The 16,486-nt window shown below is 42.3% G+C and overlaps 1 protein-coding gene across 1 annotated transcript in view; it reads right to left on the bottom strand.

The window, feature by feature from the left end:
• The window catches only part of SOX5 (SRY-box transcription factor 5), a 479,987-nt gene that overhangs the window by 321,280 nt on the left and 142,221 nt on the right, over positions 1-16,486 (bottom strand). Inside the window, exon 2 of the mRNA XM_042890060.1 lies at positions 10,910-11,070. The gene's annotated coding sequence lies outside the window, so the exon portion shown is untranslated. The remainder of the gene's footprint in view (positions 1-10,909; positions 11,071-16,486) is intronic.

Raw genomic sequence — 16,486 nt, 5'->3', positions numbered from 1 at the left:
GAAACCAAACAGGTATTTACAGCTTGTTTATTTAACATACTCATCTTTTATACTGTGTCTGCTACCTAAGCCATAGAATAATAATTCTTTTCCCAGAGAAACTTTTTATTAACTTAAAAGAGAAGGTGAATTGGTCTAAAGAAGTGTTGCACCAAGAAATATAAATTGACATATTCTGTCCTTCCAATGTCTTTCCATCTTCTCAGATTCCTATATGAAAAATAATTACCAATTCTTTACTATAGAATATCACAGAAATTACACAGATCTTTGTTCCTGCAGTTATCATTCAGAAATTATTTTGGCAACAGAGTAGGCTTGCCAAGACAGAATTCATTCAGGGCCTGCTTCAAGCTCTGCTGAATGTTTATATCAACTTTTATGCAATCTGACATTCCCCAAAAGAACTGACAATAATGGATTGGAAATGCAGGGAAACCATTACACAACACAGGGGAAAAAAAATAAAAATAAATAAAAATAAAAAAAAAAATTCAAAATAAATGGAATTTAAGAGCTAAACTTCTTACACTGGCTATGATAAGGAACTGATCTGAACACAAGCCCTCTGAGAAACCTTCAGATTAACAGCTCAAAACAACACCCTGTATTGCTCCAGAATGCAACACAAAAGTTGCATGAGGCTGCAACTCCCTTCTAACTCTTATTTTGCTAGTTTTGGCAGATCCAAGCAGACTTTATAACAAGTGGCAGCCAAAATAGAAGACCTTCCTGGGAAGCATCAGAGCCTCCAGAAGTAACACCTATGAACTCATCTCTGGAAATGTGCCCCTGTCCCAGGCATCAGGTCTGTGATAGGTGGCAGCACATTTTGGTTTTCTGAGAAGACTCTACTGATGCTGCAGCTTGTGAGGTTGCAAGCTGCAGTGCAGAGCATCTCATGCTCACCACCTCAAAAACACCTCCTGGCTGGGGTACTAAGAACTCTCTACAATAAAGCCCATCTATTTAGATAAGCTTATAATAATACATACATTAGTAACGGTAGCAGGACATGAGAGGAAATGGTCTTGTGCCATTCCCTTCCTCAGAATAACAGATGTCGTCCACTTCAAGTGGAAGCATTTTCACTTTTCATCTGACAATACATAATCTATATAGAATCATAATCTATACAGAAACGGAATTCTTTGTTATTATGACAGCGGCACAGAATTCCCAAAAAGCTTTTCTAATAGGGCTGAAGAGACATGGATCTTTCCTAAAACTTTTAGGATACCCCAGGACAATCCTTCTATCTCTGCAGCTTCAGGACTCAGCAAAGCTTTTCACACCTCTCTCCCTCCCTCCCCCCAGAATCATTCCAGAACCTGGGCTAATTGTCTGTGAGGTGACAACTGCTCCATCCAAATGTCTGCAAAACAGCTCAGCAAGTCTCTTCAATTAACACAGTCAAGTATGATTGATTTAATTTTCACTGAAGAGTTCTTCTCAGAACTGGTTCAGGTGTCCCCAGTAAGCCACTTATAGAAACAGAATAGGTAGGGACCAAATGTTCTGTGTTTACACAGAACCTTGCATCCAAGGATCTCAAACTCTTTGTAATTCCTTAATTAATTAAGCCTCATGCTATCCGCTGTGGTAGAGAAATATATCTTTACCCACTTTACAGATCAAGGTCTGAGGCAGAAATAGGCCAAATGAATTGGCTAAGATTCCACAGAAAACACGTGGCAAGAGCCAGAAATTCAAAGACCTTCAATTCCAAGACCCCTCACACCCCGCACCAAAGAGCTGCCACAACTTCTTTCCTTCCTCCTGAATATTTGTAATTTTTAAGCACCATGACTGTCATTTTCAGTCAGAGGGAGCAATGCACTTTCGGTGAAGCAGCTCTTAGAAGCTTCTTTAGAGGGAGAAAATACAAGAATATTACTTCAGAGCAATGCAGAATAGAGGTTTAGGGTTGTTAACCTGATACTTGTACTGATTTGATCAGCACAGCCCAGGTTTGGAAAGCTCAGATAATCTAAAATTGGTAACTTTGATATTTTTTGTGACTTTATGTCATCATCCATAACGCTACCAAATAGCAAAACATTATACGTGATGACACAACACCTGGAGAAAGCATTATGCTTTCAAAAGGCTGCGGATTTAGCCAATTCAGCTCAAGAGCTCGTGAGCATTTCTGAGCTTTTAGCCAGGCTCTATCAGCTCTGGTTATTACCTCCGTCCTATTTCTGGCAAGCTACTACATAATAAGAAGCAAAAAACGTGGCTGCATTGTCTGTCCTGTGCAAAAGCCATGCGAACGCTTAACACTTTGGTGCACAACAGGAAAATTACCAGCTGTGACCTGGCAAAGGTAACTGAAAAGAAATTTAAAAAAAAATAGTAAATTAAAAAATCAGACTGCCCTGCCTTCACAGACCTCTGCCTTTTGCGAGAAGGCTGTTGTAAAACACGTGTCAGGGAAGCCACTGACAAGAGCCAGAGGAAGAAAAGTTGTCTCGCCTGCTCAGGAAGCCGCAGCACATCACTGCAGACACTCCAAGTCACCGCTGTTTAGTCAGAAGTTTTAAAGGAGTCCTTAAATTCGCAATCTCGGGGCCTTGCTGCTTAATAAAGACTACAGGGTGTTGAGAAGCACAGTATATTATTTCATTAAGTGCTTTTCGGGAGAAGGGGATTTAGAAGTAAAACTGCTGGCTTTGTGTGGCAAGGTTACGACCTTTGACAACTTCAGAGCTTATCTCTTTCATCTTCCCACTCCCCCGAGACCCCGAACTTGCCGAGGAGCGCAGCCGGTAAGCCGGGGCCAGACAGAGTCCGGCATTGTTGTGGGGCCGCGTCCTCTCCCTCTCCCTCTCTCCTTCTCTCCCTCTCCCTCTCTCTCTCTCTTTTCTCCCCCTAAACAAAACAGATCTGAACTGAGCCAAGGAAACAAAAATGTATTGTTCCTCGCAGATGGAAGCGAGTGTCGCCTAGGTAACCAGATTAATCTCCTTTTTCTCTCCCTTCCTCTCTTGTAGTGCGGTAATCGGTGGGCTCTTTTCACAAAAAAGCCAGCCTCAAAGCTGGGGCTCTAACTAGGTTCCTAATTAGCTGCAATTTACAATGAAGACAACATGATGAGATAATAGAAATTTGCAAAATAATGACATACCTCAGCAAAATATTCCTCCTCCTAAGAACCATTTTTATACAAAAACAATAAAGAGGGCCCTTCTAAAGCAAAGCTGGAAAATGGTGGTGTATTATGTGACACAGAACATTATTGTTCGCCTCTTGTTCCCCCAATCAACAGCTTATTGTTTGGCATCTTAAATAAAAATGACTCAAATACAGGCCACATAATGATCTCCATTGCGCTAATACACTGTATATACAGAGTAGTCAAAAATGTACCCAAGCCAAGGCCAGTGGAGCTGATAAAGCACTAGGGCCCAGAAAGGTAATTTACAATACAATGCAGAACACATTATTACTGGCCTTAATCACACATATCTTCCTGATTTCTGTCAGGATGCGCTCTGACATCAAAAAAGGGCACCTGAACGGGGGGCAGCTAGTTAATGAAATATGATGGATCGCATTTGTTTTCATCTGGTGGTTAGCTCAAGCGCAGCAGCCTCCAGACTGTTAGCCAACAGCCTTCCTTGTGCGACATCAAAGGCTCCCATTGAGGAGGAGAGGGAGGGCGCGGGGAGGGGATCGCGGGGAGACAGCATGGAGGGAGGAGCGCAGAGGAGCTCAAAGAACCACTAAGAGTAATCTCTGCCTCATGTCCAAGAGGGGAGAGCAGGCTCAGTAAGAGAGAGGAGAGGAGAGGAGAGGAGAGGAGAGGAGAGGAGAGGAGAGGAGGAGGACCTCCCTCACAGGTCATTTAAAATGCAATACAATAGAGAAAGCAAACCAACTACTGAAAACTACTGACAGGCTGTTTGTTTTAGCTGTACAGGAAGGTCCTGCAAAACAGTTCACAAATGCAGTTAACCATACAAGGAAGTGTTTTAATGCTGCTATCATAGAATAAATAACAGAATAGTTTGGTCGGAAGGAACCTTTAAAAATCATCATTCCAACCCCTCTGCCATGGGCAGCATTATTTTTCACTAGATCAGGTGTGGAAAGCCTCAGCCAAACTTGAACACTTACTGTGATGAGGCATCTACAGCTCCTCTGGGCAAACTATTCTCACCACTCCCAACACAAACAGTTGATTTCTTACAGCCAACCTAAATCTACCTGCTTTGAGTTGAAAAACATGCCCCTTGTCCTGTCACTGCAAGCTCTGCTAAAAAGTCTCTCTCCTTTTTTCTTATGAACCACCTTTAGGCATCGAAAGGGCACAATAAGGCGGCTTCTTGTGATCTGCTGGCCATGCTTCTTTTTATGCAGATCAGGATACGTTTGGTGGTCTGGGCAGCAAAGTATATGCTGCTGACTCCTGTCCAGTTCTTCACCCACCACCATATCCAAGCACTTAGCTTCAGGGCTGGTCTCAATCAGTTCATCAACCAGTCTCAACTGAAATTGGGCATCACACTGAGCCATGTGCAGGACCTTGCTGAACTTCATTGATATTCACATGGGTCAACTGCTCAAACTTGCCAATGTCCCACAGGTTAGCTGGTACTCCTTCACTCTTGAGTATCAGTTACACCATTCAGCTTGGTACCATTTGCAAACTTTCTGAGGGGGACCTAATCCCACTATATATGTCTTTAATGAAGTTATTAAAAAGACATGGTACAAGCATTAAGGACACTATTTGTCAACGGTTTCCATTTAGATATGAGCTGCTGACTGTAGATTTTTGGATGTAACTATCCAGCCAATTCCTTACCCATTTAATAGTCCATCAATCAAAACCATAAATCTCCATAATTCAGAGGGAAGAAAATATTGTGGGGGACAATGTAAAAGAGTTTACAAAAGACAAGGTGTATGGTATCAGTTGATCTTGCCTTGTCCACTGATGCTGTCACTCCACCACAGAAGGCCACTAGATTGGTGGGGAAAAATTTGTTCTTGCTGAAGCTACAATGTCTGCCACTAATCACTGCATGTTTCAATATAACTACCAAAGGATCTCTTCTACGGTCTTACAAGGAACTAAGTAGTTCCCAGGATCACCTTTTTTAAAAATAAGAGTGATACTCCTGTTTTGCTAATCACTGGGAATTTCACCTGACTGCCACGACTTTTCAAATGTGATGGAGAATGATTTAGCAACAAAATCTGCCAATTTTCTCAACATGCATTTTATTGGGTCCCTTGTATGTGTGTATGTTCAAGTTTCTCAGCTGGTCTCAAACCTGATCTCTTACAGTGACAGAGACTTTGTTTCCTAGTCATTGCTCCGAGGTTTGAGGACTTGAGAGATATGACAAGAGTGAAATGTGATTACCAGTGAAAAATGCCCATTCTGGGAAGAAAGATATTTCCAAACTGACACTGGAAGAGATTAAAAAAAAAAAAAGACAAAGGTGATACTTACACAACAGGAAATGAGGGAAGAATTGACCAAGCATTCCCAAAGGAAGAAGACAAAAACTTGGACAATGAGGAAAACTGTTTCTGCATGATGTGTTAGTGAAAAATTTAGCACGTGGCAGCAGCAAGGCCCTCTGCCCAGTGCAGCAGCCCCTCTGCTCTCTCCCTCTTACAGTGCTCAATTTTTAACACTGAGGCGCTGGTGAGGGAGAGGGACTCATCTTCACTCCCCATCAGGCCACGGTGTGAAGACCATGGCAGCAGAGGAGGCGTGGACATGTCCCATCTGCCGTGACGTGCGAAAGGACATTGCCTACGCAGTACCGTGCCGTCACGAGTTCTGCCTCGGCTGCATCCTGCGATGGGCCAAGCAGAAAGAGACCTGCCCGCTCTGCAGGAGAGTCATGGCAGTCGTTAAGTTTGCTGAGTTGGAAGACGACGACGACCTGGATTTCATCGTCTGTCCCCCAGCACCACCAGTTCCTGCTTCCTTCCAGGCAGGCATCGCCCGCATCGACAGCCCCCAGCACAATGCGCCATCCCCCCCAGCCTTTCTGCTGCTGCCAGAGGAGCAGGAGGCTGTGGAGGCAGAGGAGAGTCCTATGGTGGGCGGTCTCCTGATGGAGGTCTGGGCAGCCCTGTTCAGGCAGCACCGGGAGATGCTCGACCCTGTGCTGCCATGGCTGCACCAGGAGCTGCGAGCCATCTTCGGGACACAGTGGTGGGAGGCAATGGCGGCGGAGAGCCTCATCCTGCACACCCTGTGTCACATCGGGCTGGACAGCGAGGCCCTGATCCAGCTGCTGCGGCCTGCCCTGGGGGACCGAGCAGAGACGCTCATCTGGGGCCTTGTGGATGCCCTCGTGAACCGGTGGGGTGAGGAGGCCCACAGGCAGCGGGGCCTCCAGGGCTTCCACATGTCTGGAGCACAGGAGGAGGGCCCTGTGGCCAGGGGGCAGGAGGACAGCATGGTGGCTGCCCCTGGCCCCGCAAATTCCCCACAGGAGACCGTTACATCAATGCCTGGACCCAATGACAGCACCAAAACTGCCAACAGCAAGGAGCAGCCCAGCACACCAGAGGCTGTCCTCCACAGGGATCCCAGTCACAGCCCTGTTGTATACACGCTCACGGAACATGAGGAGCCCCACGAGGAGACGGAGCAGGCGGCAGCATCAGGCCCCTCTGCCCAGGGCAGCAGCCCCTCCGCTCCTGGCCTGTGAGGGCCTGGTGGTCCCATAAGAGGAGGGCAGGCAATGACCTGGACCCACAGCAGCCCTGCAAGAAGCCGTCCCCTCAGAAGCACTAGGAGGGATTGCACTTGAATGGTTTGGTTTTGCTTAGGAGAGGCTTAGAATAGATTAATGATGAACACTTTCCTCTATAAGAACAAGGAAAAGGAGATTTTAGAAGCACTTACAAATATACCCATTCTAATTACCACTGTCATTAGATGGGTATATTTAGACTGGGGACTGGATTTTAAGATCTTATATGAAATACTCACACGAAATATGTGTGAACCCTTTCATCCTGAAACCCTTTCAAAGTGTAATGTGACAGCTTTAAATCAACTATAGTGAATCTTCAGATAACAGTTAAAAAAAGAAGCATGCAGATATAAGACAAAATCAACAGCCAAAGTAGGCATCAATTCTGGAATTGCATCTGCTAAACAGACATACTCTGGTCTGGAGAGATTTCTAAGAAAAAAAGAGAACAAGGTGGATAAACATGAAGTATTTTAATCTTTACATAGAAAGGAAAAGAAAATAATAAATGATTGTTGGTCAGACTCTGATGTGCTTACTCATACTTAATGCTATTCTCTCTGTGCAAAGTCAGATTCAATAGCAGTGCTTGCAGAATGTTATTCAGCATGAAAACATCAAAACTGGTTCTGAAAAACAACTATGTGGAAGGTACTCGAATTGCCAGCGAGGAAGCCATACTCTAGCAAGTGCTGAGCATGCTCTTCTCCCCTTGACTTCCCCCTGTGCACAGGAGCTGGCAACCTAACAGAAGTAGCTGAAACAGGTTCAGGCAATACGTAAGAAAAGAGCAGGAAAGTCAAGAAAACGGCTGGAAAACCCGTGAACCTAATTCAGTGTGAATCCTGTGCTGACATGACTGAGGATGGAAAGTAGAGCTCTTCATGCTTCTCTGTGCCAAGTGCATGCCAATATAGATTTGTATGTTTGGTTTTCTTTCCAAATAGTTGATATATTTCTATGGAAGTTTGAATAGATAGCCTGCTCTTTTCAGGCTCATCTAAAAAAGTAAACTTGATTCACAACTTACATTTCCAAACACAGAAAGAAGCTCTTACCTAGAGCGTTTTTCTCCTTTGAAGGTTGTACTCTACTTTTGCCTAATTTATCTAGAGGCTTCTTCATTGCATTCTTAGAGAATCCTGCACGGAACAGGCACAGCACACTGAGAATTCAGACAGGCAAGAGTTGCGCTGCTGCTCTGTGCATCCCATGCCAGAGTCAGAACAGCAGCTCTGTATTTGGGCAGCCTGCTATGATTACCACTGGCTTACCATGCTACACAGAAACATGAACTCTTCCACACAAGCACTTCCCCCAACCATCCAGCTCTCTGGATGGATGAAGCAACTCAGAAATAGTTAGTTTCCCACAATCACTGTGCTCTATCTGATCCTGCAGGCACAAGAATGCAAACTGAATATGGTGCATTCACCAATTGGAGATCTGGGACCTTAAACATTAACCTTTCTCCTTAATAGTCATATCCAATGTAATGCACCATAGGAAACCAAAGCACTGGACCTGATCCTGAAATGTAAATCCATTACTCCTTTCTACCCCATTTTCCCTCACCACCTTTTTTTTTTTTTCAAATGGAACTATTTGTGCAAATAAACATGCTGAGACTGAGCACCCACTGCACTTTCTTTTCCAGCATTCTGAGTGGCTGGCACAGGCTAAGATAAATGAATCTAACTGAGATCACCTACACCATTTCTCTGCTATAGCACCTGAGCCTTTGTGGCCCTGAACTGCTCCAACAATGAAATTTTGCAAACAGCTTTTGAAACATGACTCAAACATCCTGCAGTGTGAATAAACTCTGGTGTGTGACACAACTGGCTTTTTATGTTATTAGCATTATTACTGTTTCCTGCCTTTGGAGAGCTTTGCATCTTTCAAGACATTTCTTTAGCATCTCTGATTGACTTGAATTTTCTTGCATTCTCTACCTTTGAAGCACTCAGAAACAGCAAGAAAAGCTATGTAAACAAATGGGTTCAAACATGATACGAGCAAATCCATGCAGGAAACTCAAGTTTAATGATTTCACTCTTTTTCTTCTTCCCTTACGGCGCTACACACTCGCCCCCCCCCCCCCCCCCCCCCCCAGGGGAGATGGATGGGAGGAATGGTATAAATCAATAACCAAAGGCTTCAATTTTACAAACCCTTTAAGCCATTAGAGCTCTGAGTCCTCGCTGCACCCGTTACAGCCTCCCCCACTCCAGTACACACAGACATACACACATAACACACATATAAAAGAAATACTCCCAGCTTGGCATTAACAACATTCATTCAATGCTCTTTACTTAAAGGAAGAAAACAATTAAGTGAAACCTTGAAGTAATCTCATTCTGCCTATTTAGCCTCTTCATCCCTCAATGTGTGGTTAGTAAGTGTTGCAATCAGGGGCTAAGGCCTGCTATCATTCGGCCTTAATTAAAAAAGACACAAGCAGTGGAGCTGTGAATTAGAAATGTAACAACGCACTACCCCTGATTAATTCGAGGCTCATGTTGGATTAATAACTCCAAACAAAGAACAAAAGGAAATTGTTATGCGAATTGCAGCCCTCCCAGGCCAGACAAAGGTCAAATCACAGGATTTCAATTTCATCCGGAGTCGCTTAATCAACTCCCTCGGAAGGAAGACCATATGCAGTCCTGAAAGCTACCCATTGTAGTCGTGTTGTCACTGGACCTGAGAGACGGCACAGAGATAATCCCAAGTATTCCTGATCTTTTCTCATTTTTGGCTGCATCTTTTTTTCTTTTCTTTCTCAGTCTCTTTTTTCTTTCTTTTTTTTTTCTTTCTTTTTTTCTTTTAATATAACAAAACGCCTCCATTAGGGCTAATGATTAAAGAATGAGGATGCTATCTGCCAAAAAAGCTGTTTTGTTGACTGCTGCACCAAGGAAGCGCCCTGGCTCCTGCTGCCCATGCAGCTGCAGAAGCAGCTCCCCATTTCCAGGGTGGGTCCTCTCCGACAGCAGAATCCATGTAGTGCTATGTTTAAGCATCCTGCACTTACAAGAAGCAGCACTTGAGAAAGGCAGGGGCAGAACAGGACACATTCTGTACACATTCACTGCACAGCCCACACCTCAATACAAAGTTCCTGAGGGCATGTCAACTGAGGAAGAATATTGCTGCCCTGAAGACCTACCTCTGAAACTGAGCTGCAGAGAATACAAGCACATACTGTGTTGTTCACTCCTGATAAAATATGATTGGAGAAAAGGAGCCATCAGTTTTAATGATCCAAAATATACTGTCCCTCCAGTGAGTATGTACTGAGTTTATCCCTCACTCCCACTGAACATGACTTCTCAAGTAACCAGCATGGCAGGGCTTTTTACATGGACTCCACAGTTCTTAACTCTGTAAAGGAACAAGGAAAGCCCAGATCTGCCTAGGAATCTGGCAGCTCATACCCAAGAGCAAATACGAAAGCTTTAAGAGACTGAAAAAGAGCAAGGAAGAAGCTTCAGTGTAAGAACCTTAAACATGGAGTTAATCGCAGCCCTCATTTCCTTCCTGAAGGCTTCTTCTCATCAGCCCAGAAAAATCATTTTGCCACACAGCTGTCTGCAGCTGACCCAGCCCGGATGGTGTGAGCAGTCTCTCACTTGGTCCAGTCTCTCACGATATTTCAAGGCTTTGTTTTGTTTTTGTTGGCTTTTTTATTTATTTATTTGTATATATATATATTTTTTGCACAACAGCAACACAGTTCAGGACCGAATTTATTTTCTCCAGGAAAAGAACGAACAATAGTTACCACCTCCATGTAGACCTCTTGTTCAGCTCATTTTTCTCCTGGAATGGAATTTCTCTTACATGGAAATGACATTTCAGACACTGTTTTTCTCTTGGACATGTCCTTGGACATGTTTCAGATTCAACGTGAGTCAATTCAAAATCTTAAATTCTGGTCACAGATATTTATTCTATATTTACTATTGCAGGATTGCTGACAAACGCACCACGGCTCTGTGACCTGATTTAGCTGACAGAGATACCTAAAGGTCTATCAAAACTACAAAAAAAGACTGGTATCGGTAACTGGCACCACATTCCCAGTTTCAAAACATGAAACTCTTGATGAATTCACACATTCTAATGCCTTGGGAAATGCAAGCCCACACTCTGTGGAAGTTTCTTACCTGTATTAGGTGCTGGAATAAAATTCCAGATCGCTTGATGAACTTAAATGAAGATTCTGTTTTGGCTTTCAGCTTGGGATCATCTCCACTCAATTCTGTCACAAATTGCCCTTGCTCCTCTTTCCAGGGGGCTGCTCACACGACTTCTGCCTCTGAATTAGCTGTTGAAAGGGAAGAAGTGATTTGTGAATTGCCCCAGTTCTAAAGCCCTTTCACACTCAGGAACATATGCCAGCTTTAAATGCCAACCCACTAAATGACTATTCAGCTTCTCTGATGCTTTTCTTTTCAGTATCTGCTCACTTTTGCTTTACATATTGATTTCTTAGCATGCCACCAAAAATTAAGATGAAATGCCTGCTGTCATGGAATGTGGACTGTCATGGAAAACTCACGTCCTCAGAAACACTTTTGCCTGTGTAATATTAAGTCATTAAATCCAAATTACATGGAATGCATATTCTGCTACATGTAAATTCCTCAACCATTCCACCAGCTCTAAAATACAAGCATGATTTTTGAAATCTCTTAGTATTAGAGGCTCAGCAACAAATGATAGCATTAGCAGCTATTGCAGACACTCACACTTTATTGTGCAAAAGTAAGTTTGAACTGTGCAAGTCCAAAACTTTAGCAAAATAACTAGCATGTAAAAGAGGGAAATCTGTGCTTGCATTCAAGAATTGAGAAGGCAATCTTTCCACTATTTCTGTTATAAGAACACAAGTTCAACTGAGCAGTGCTTCATCTCTTTGTCTCCAAAAGAGACATTATGCTCTCAAAGAAATCCTCCTGTATAATAAATTCCAAAGCAGAAGCTGTTATTACTTTTTGATGCAAAACAATAACTCATTGCCCATATGTAAGTGACAGCAGCTTGAGTATAGTCGAAGACTTCATGGTGCTTAATTTCACTGCAAAAATCTTCACTAGGAAGCACTCTTCAGCACCTTCTGGAAAATGGACTGTCCAATATTCCTATTCATTCACATTACTGCTTTACAGCAAACAAATCTGGACTTCCACAAAGTCTAAAGGGACTTGCCATGCTGTTTTACAGACAGCTTCATATTCTTGAGTCAGTTAAACACAGAATCACAGAACTGTCTAGGCTGGAAAAGACTTTCAACGTGACTAAGTACAATCACCAACCCAAACTGCTGCATCCATCACTAAAACATGCTCCTCAGTGACACATCCACACATCTCTTCAATACCAGCAGGGATAGGAACCCCATCACTTCTTTAGGCAGCCCATTTCAATGCTTGACCACCCTCTCTGTGAAGATATTCATCCTAACATCTAACCTAAACCTTCCCTTGTGCAACTTGAGACTATTGATATAGAAGACCTTCAACATTAGTGTGCAAAACAGTAACTTTGAAGCTTTCAGTCTATTGGAGGAAAGACAGGTCATGCACTCATTCTCAATGCACTCTAAATACAGAAAAAGAAAACTAACAAATTTTTCTCCAACAGTTAGTAAAAACTTTTGAATATTAGGGTCTAATTTCACAGATCCAACTCTCAGACCTGTGAGATGTACATCACTCTTCTCTATATAAGACATGCACCTCTCACTGACTCAAATCATACTCCTTACCTGCCTCGGACTGCTGTGAATGAATTGTGAATAAAGGTGATACAAATGCTGGTGTGTCAATTAAGATCAGCACAGCTCACTGCGGTGACCAAATACATCCACTGCCACTGGGATATAGAAAAGGTACTTAAGACAGCTTTCTTCTGCCTTCCACAGAAGATGGCAGGTCAGGCAGCAACAGAGTCATCTTCTCCACCCCAGCCTGAGCACCAGCAGTGAGCCAGCAGCTCCTTCAATTTACATCACATGGAAGTCAGATATGAATATGCTGAGAAAGATGAGGAGGAGTACTGATTTCTCTGGTTGAAGACCAACTAGCCACTACCACCAAGTTTGGCATAGGTGGATTCTGAAATCAAACACTTGCTGCTGAGAAGAAAAGTGTCCAGATGAATAACTCTTGGCTGTGGGCAGGTGCAGCCTGAAATCTTCCCCAGACCACTTCCAATAGATTTCCAGTTCCTAACACAACTCCTCTGACCAACTCCAGTACATTTCTAGTTCCCTGAGGCATTTGGGAAGACAAGGTGAGCCCTAGCTGAGCTATGCTTAGAGCCCAGCAGACTGACTTACATTTCTGTACAATACTCCAAAATCACAGATGCTTTAAGAGGCCCTTTCTCTTCCCTCAGCTAACCTGAGAGGTACAAAAGGACATGATTTTTTAAAGTCCCAAAGCATCAGCAACAGGAAAATGTTTACATCTGCCCTCAGACAATTTGGTGTGCTCTCTTCTTTTCAGTAGCCATCTCAAAGCTGTGTGGCTGTTTCTTTAAGATTGAAAGATTTATCTGATTTTACTTGACATTTTTTTCCAGTCTTTCCCCTTCACTTAGAAGCTGCCTCTTTCTCTCCCCTTCCACTCAAACAACCCACCAGTGAGAAACACTCCTCCCCTGCAGCTTCTACTAAATGTGCAATAGATTTCATATATCTCTAACTCACTGACCCTTCATCTCTTTTCAAATCACAGATAAGAAGCAACATTTTTTTATCTTGCTAAGACCTGGAAACCCTGATTGCAATACAATATTTCCTACTTCTGTAGAGCATTCTAAGGGTCTATATGAAAAAATGTCTAAATGTTCTAAATATTCTAAATATCCAAACTCCAAGGAACAATTAGGACTCCGGTTTTCCAATGGACAGTTCTCCAGACCTTAAGCAAGCAGCTGTGTCAAAAAATCAAACTGGATGGGAAATGCAGAGAAAATTGGAAGTGTCAAAGCCATTTGTCTCCCTCCAAGACGCTCAATCCAACCCAACCAACCACAAATACTTCTATTCACCTTACCAAAATGCCACTTAGGCTAGAGACACGAGAACATTGCTAATTACGTTTTACATCTGAACTGCTTCTCAAAAAGCGTTCAACTTCATAAAGTAGTTAAACATACAAAATTAGACACAGTGATATCAATATGAAAATGTACTGTACAAATAGTGCAGGAGAACATCTGTCCATGTGTAATAAAACTGCACAAGAAACATATCCATTCTAAATACACTGGAAGTTACTTACACAGAAGCCCAAACAACTGCTAAGATAACCACATGGATTATGTACTTTCAGCTCACATGGAAAACCTCCTGTAATATCTGATGTCTTTGGTAGAGTACTGGCTGTTTTTTTGTTTGTTTGTTTGTTTTTTAAAGGAAAGTGATTCGGTTCAGCATGGAAATTTTGTGTCAAAAGCTTAAAAAGTCGAAGTGCAACAAAACAAAACAAAACAAAATCAAGAAAGAACTACTGTTTTGACAAAACTTTCCTGACAGCTCAGATGCAAAGAACAGAAGTCAGAGCAGATAAAGGCTGGGCCTCCAAACTGAGCAGCACAGACATGTGACATGTTTCTACCGTACCACCATTGGCTCCTGGAGTCTTCTGGTCTCCAGAGAATTCTCACAGTTCCCTTGAAACCTACAGTTTTCATTTCAAGATGTAGAAATATTTCATAAAACATTTTGTTTCATTTTAGGCTGGTTTAAATGTAACTACTGGGATTGCCAATTACTGTAATTAGGAAACGTGGTGAAGTTTTTCTTTTACTGTCATTATAAATAACTTTCTTGTAAAAGAATCTATACTGCTTTCATAAGGTGATCAGAACTCTTTGTTACAATGATAAGAAATTACACAAGTGAGTAAAGCAAACTAGTGTTTCTTAAGAAGTAAGAGCCTGAAAAAAGGCTCCAGAGCTGGAAACAACGGGATCCTGCATAGCTTTGTGTCACCTTTGCCTTTTTTTTTCTCTTGTGATATCTGTCTCCTTTGCTTTGATGCATTTGATTGAAAGGTATTGTGTAAGTGACTCACGTTTGCACATCTCAGAAACATCAGCACCAACAAAAGACAAAACATACAATTTGGTATATTCACTTGCTGACTAAACACTTTTTTCTTCTATCTTTCTCTGCTTGCAGGGTAAATTGTTAGTTTCAAAGCTGAGTGACTGCTTCAGTAAGTTGGTAGCAGATTATTGGTACAGTGTGATAATTAAGGGATCTTAGCTCTTAAACAATGCTGATAAAACAGAAATCCCTCTCTCTTTTTTCTGGATTACCTTTAGAACTGAAATCAGAGAACATTAAATGAATAATAATTTGTACCTTCTGTGAATGATAGAAGATTGAATCAAATTTTAACTAGACTCTATTTGTAAATCCCTCAGGATGACATAATTACTATTCAACACATACCTTAATTAGCTGTACACATCTATTTCACAGCATTTAACAGGTTTAAAACAGCTTTTATTGTCTGCTGAATGGATGTTCCTTTCTTATAAAAATGAAAATAATCCTGAATTTCCTAAACTGTAAGAAATTTGGTTACAGAAGGCAAGAAATGAATTGCAAATTGCTGTCAATTGGTTATTTTTATTTTTCTTTAAACAGTATTAGTTGATAATGCACCGACATGCTGCTGCTGCTTTTTTCCATTTAATGAAGAAGATCATAGCTACACTGTCTGGTGAAACAAAATCCTACTCAAGCACTCAAACTTTTGCACAGAATTTTGAATACAAGCCGATTTGAGACAGAATTTCTTTTTTCTCTTTCCGTTTTGGATAACAGTACGTTATCACTAGAAAGCAATACAGTGAGTGGTCCTACATCATTTCCATTCCCTTGTGAATCGGAAACAGGCTAAAATTTGGCAAGCTATACTTTCAGATGAAATTGAAGAATTAGCATTCGTGATCTCAATTCACATTTTGGGCAAGATTGGGTGATTGTTCAGCATGCAGAGGCTGTTCTTAAAACCAGTGGGCTCCACAGGGCAGCTCAGGTGCTGCAGGCTGCCTTAGCCAAGGCTGAGTGCCCATGCCATGAGCTGAGGCTTACTGCTGAATCTCAAGCACATTTCTGAAAACATTATGCTGCTTAATTTTGCTGACAACAAAGGCAAAGGACATCAACAATGATTATGTGCAGAAACACACGTGGCATGTTTTTGTTATTTTCTTAAACTGCCCCAAGTGAGATTAAAACATTTACTTAAGTACTTACTTCATGCTTTATATCATTTGCTTTCTGTTCTCAAAAGTTTAAGGAAGGGACGGCTGGCATTTAACCACAACTCACTTTTCCTGGGGCTGAATCAAAATGAAGGCACTTGGCATGTGGAGAGGCGATAGAGGTTGAGCCCAGTGTTGGGGGGAGGCAGGGCTGGAAGTGCTCCACTCTGTCACCCACCCCGGGGTTTCCTCTTGGGTTCAATTGAGATCAGAGGGAAGCCAGGACCAAGCAAGGGCACCGCCCCAGCCTGGGACCAGAGAGCACTGGGAAAGGACAAGACCCTGTGTCCTGGATGATGCACACAGTTCTAGGATAGGACAAAATAAAATACTTGAGGAGAAGACGGACAGTCTGAAAAATATATTTAGTACCACTAGTTCCAACCACACAGAAGTTATCAGTGTAGTGAAGTCCTAGGATTTGCCACAGTGATGTTTAAAAAACAAATGAC

This window comes from Lagopus leucura, unplaced genomic scaffold (assembly GCF_019238085.1).
Source record: "Lagopus leucura isolate 7727_CA_CO unplaced genomic scaffold, USGS_WTPT01 Super-Scaffold_100159, whole genome shotgun sequence".
In the NCBI taxonomy this organism is placed as follows: Eukaryota; Metazoa; Chordata; class Aves; order Galliformes; family Phasianidae; genus Lagopus; species Lagopus leucura.
The sequence above is the reverse complement of the archived record's forward strand: the minus strand, read 5'-3'. Positions and strand labels throughout refer to the sequence as shown.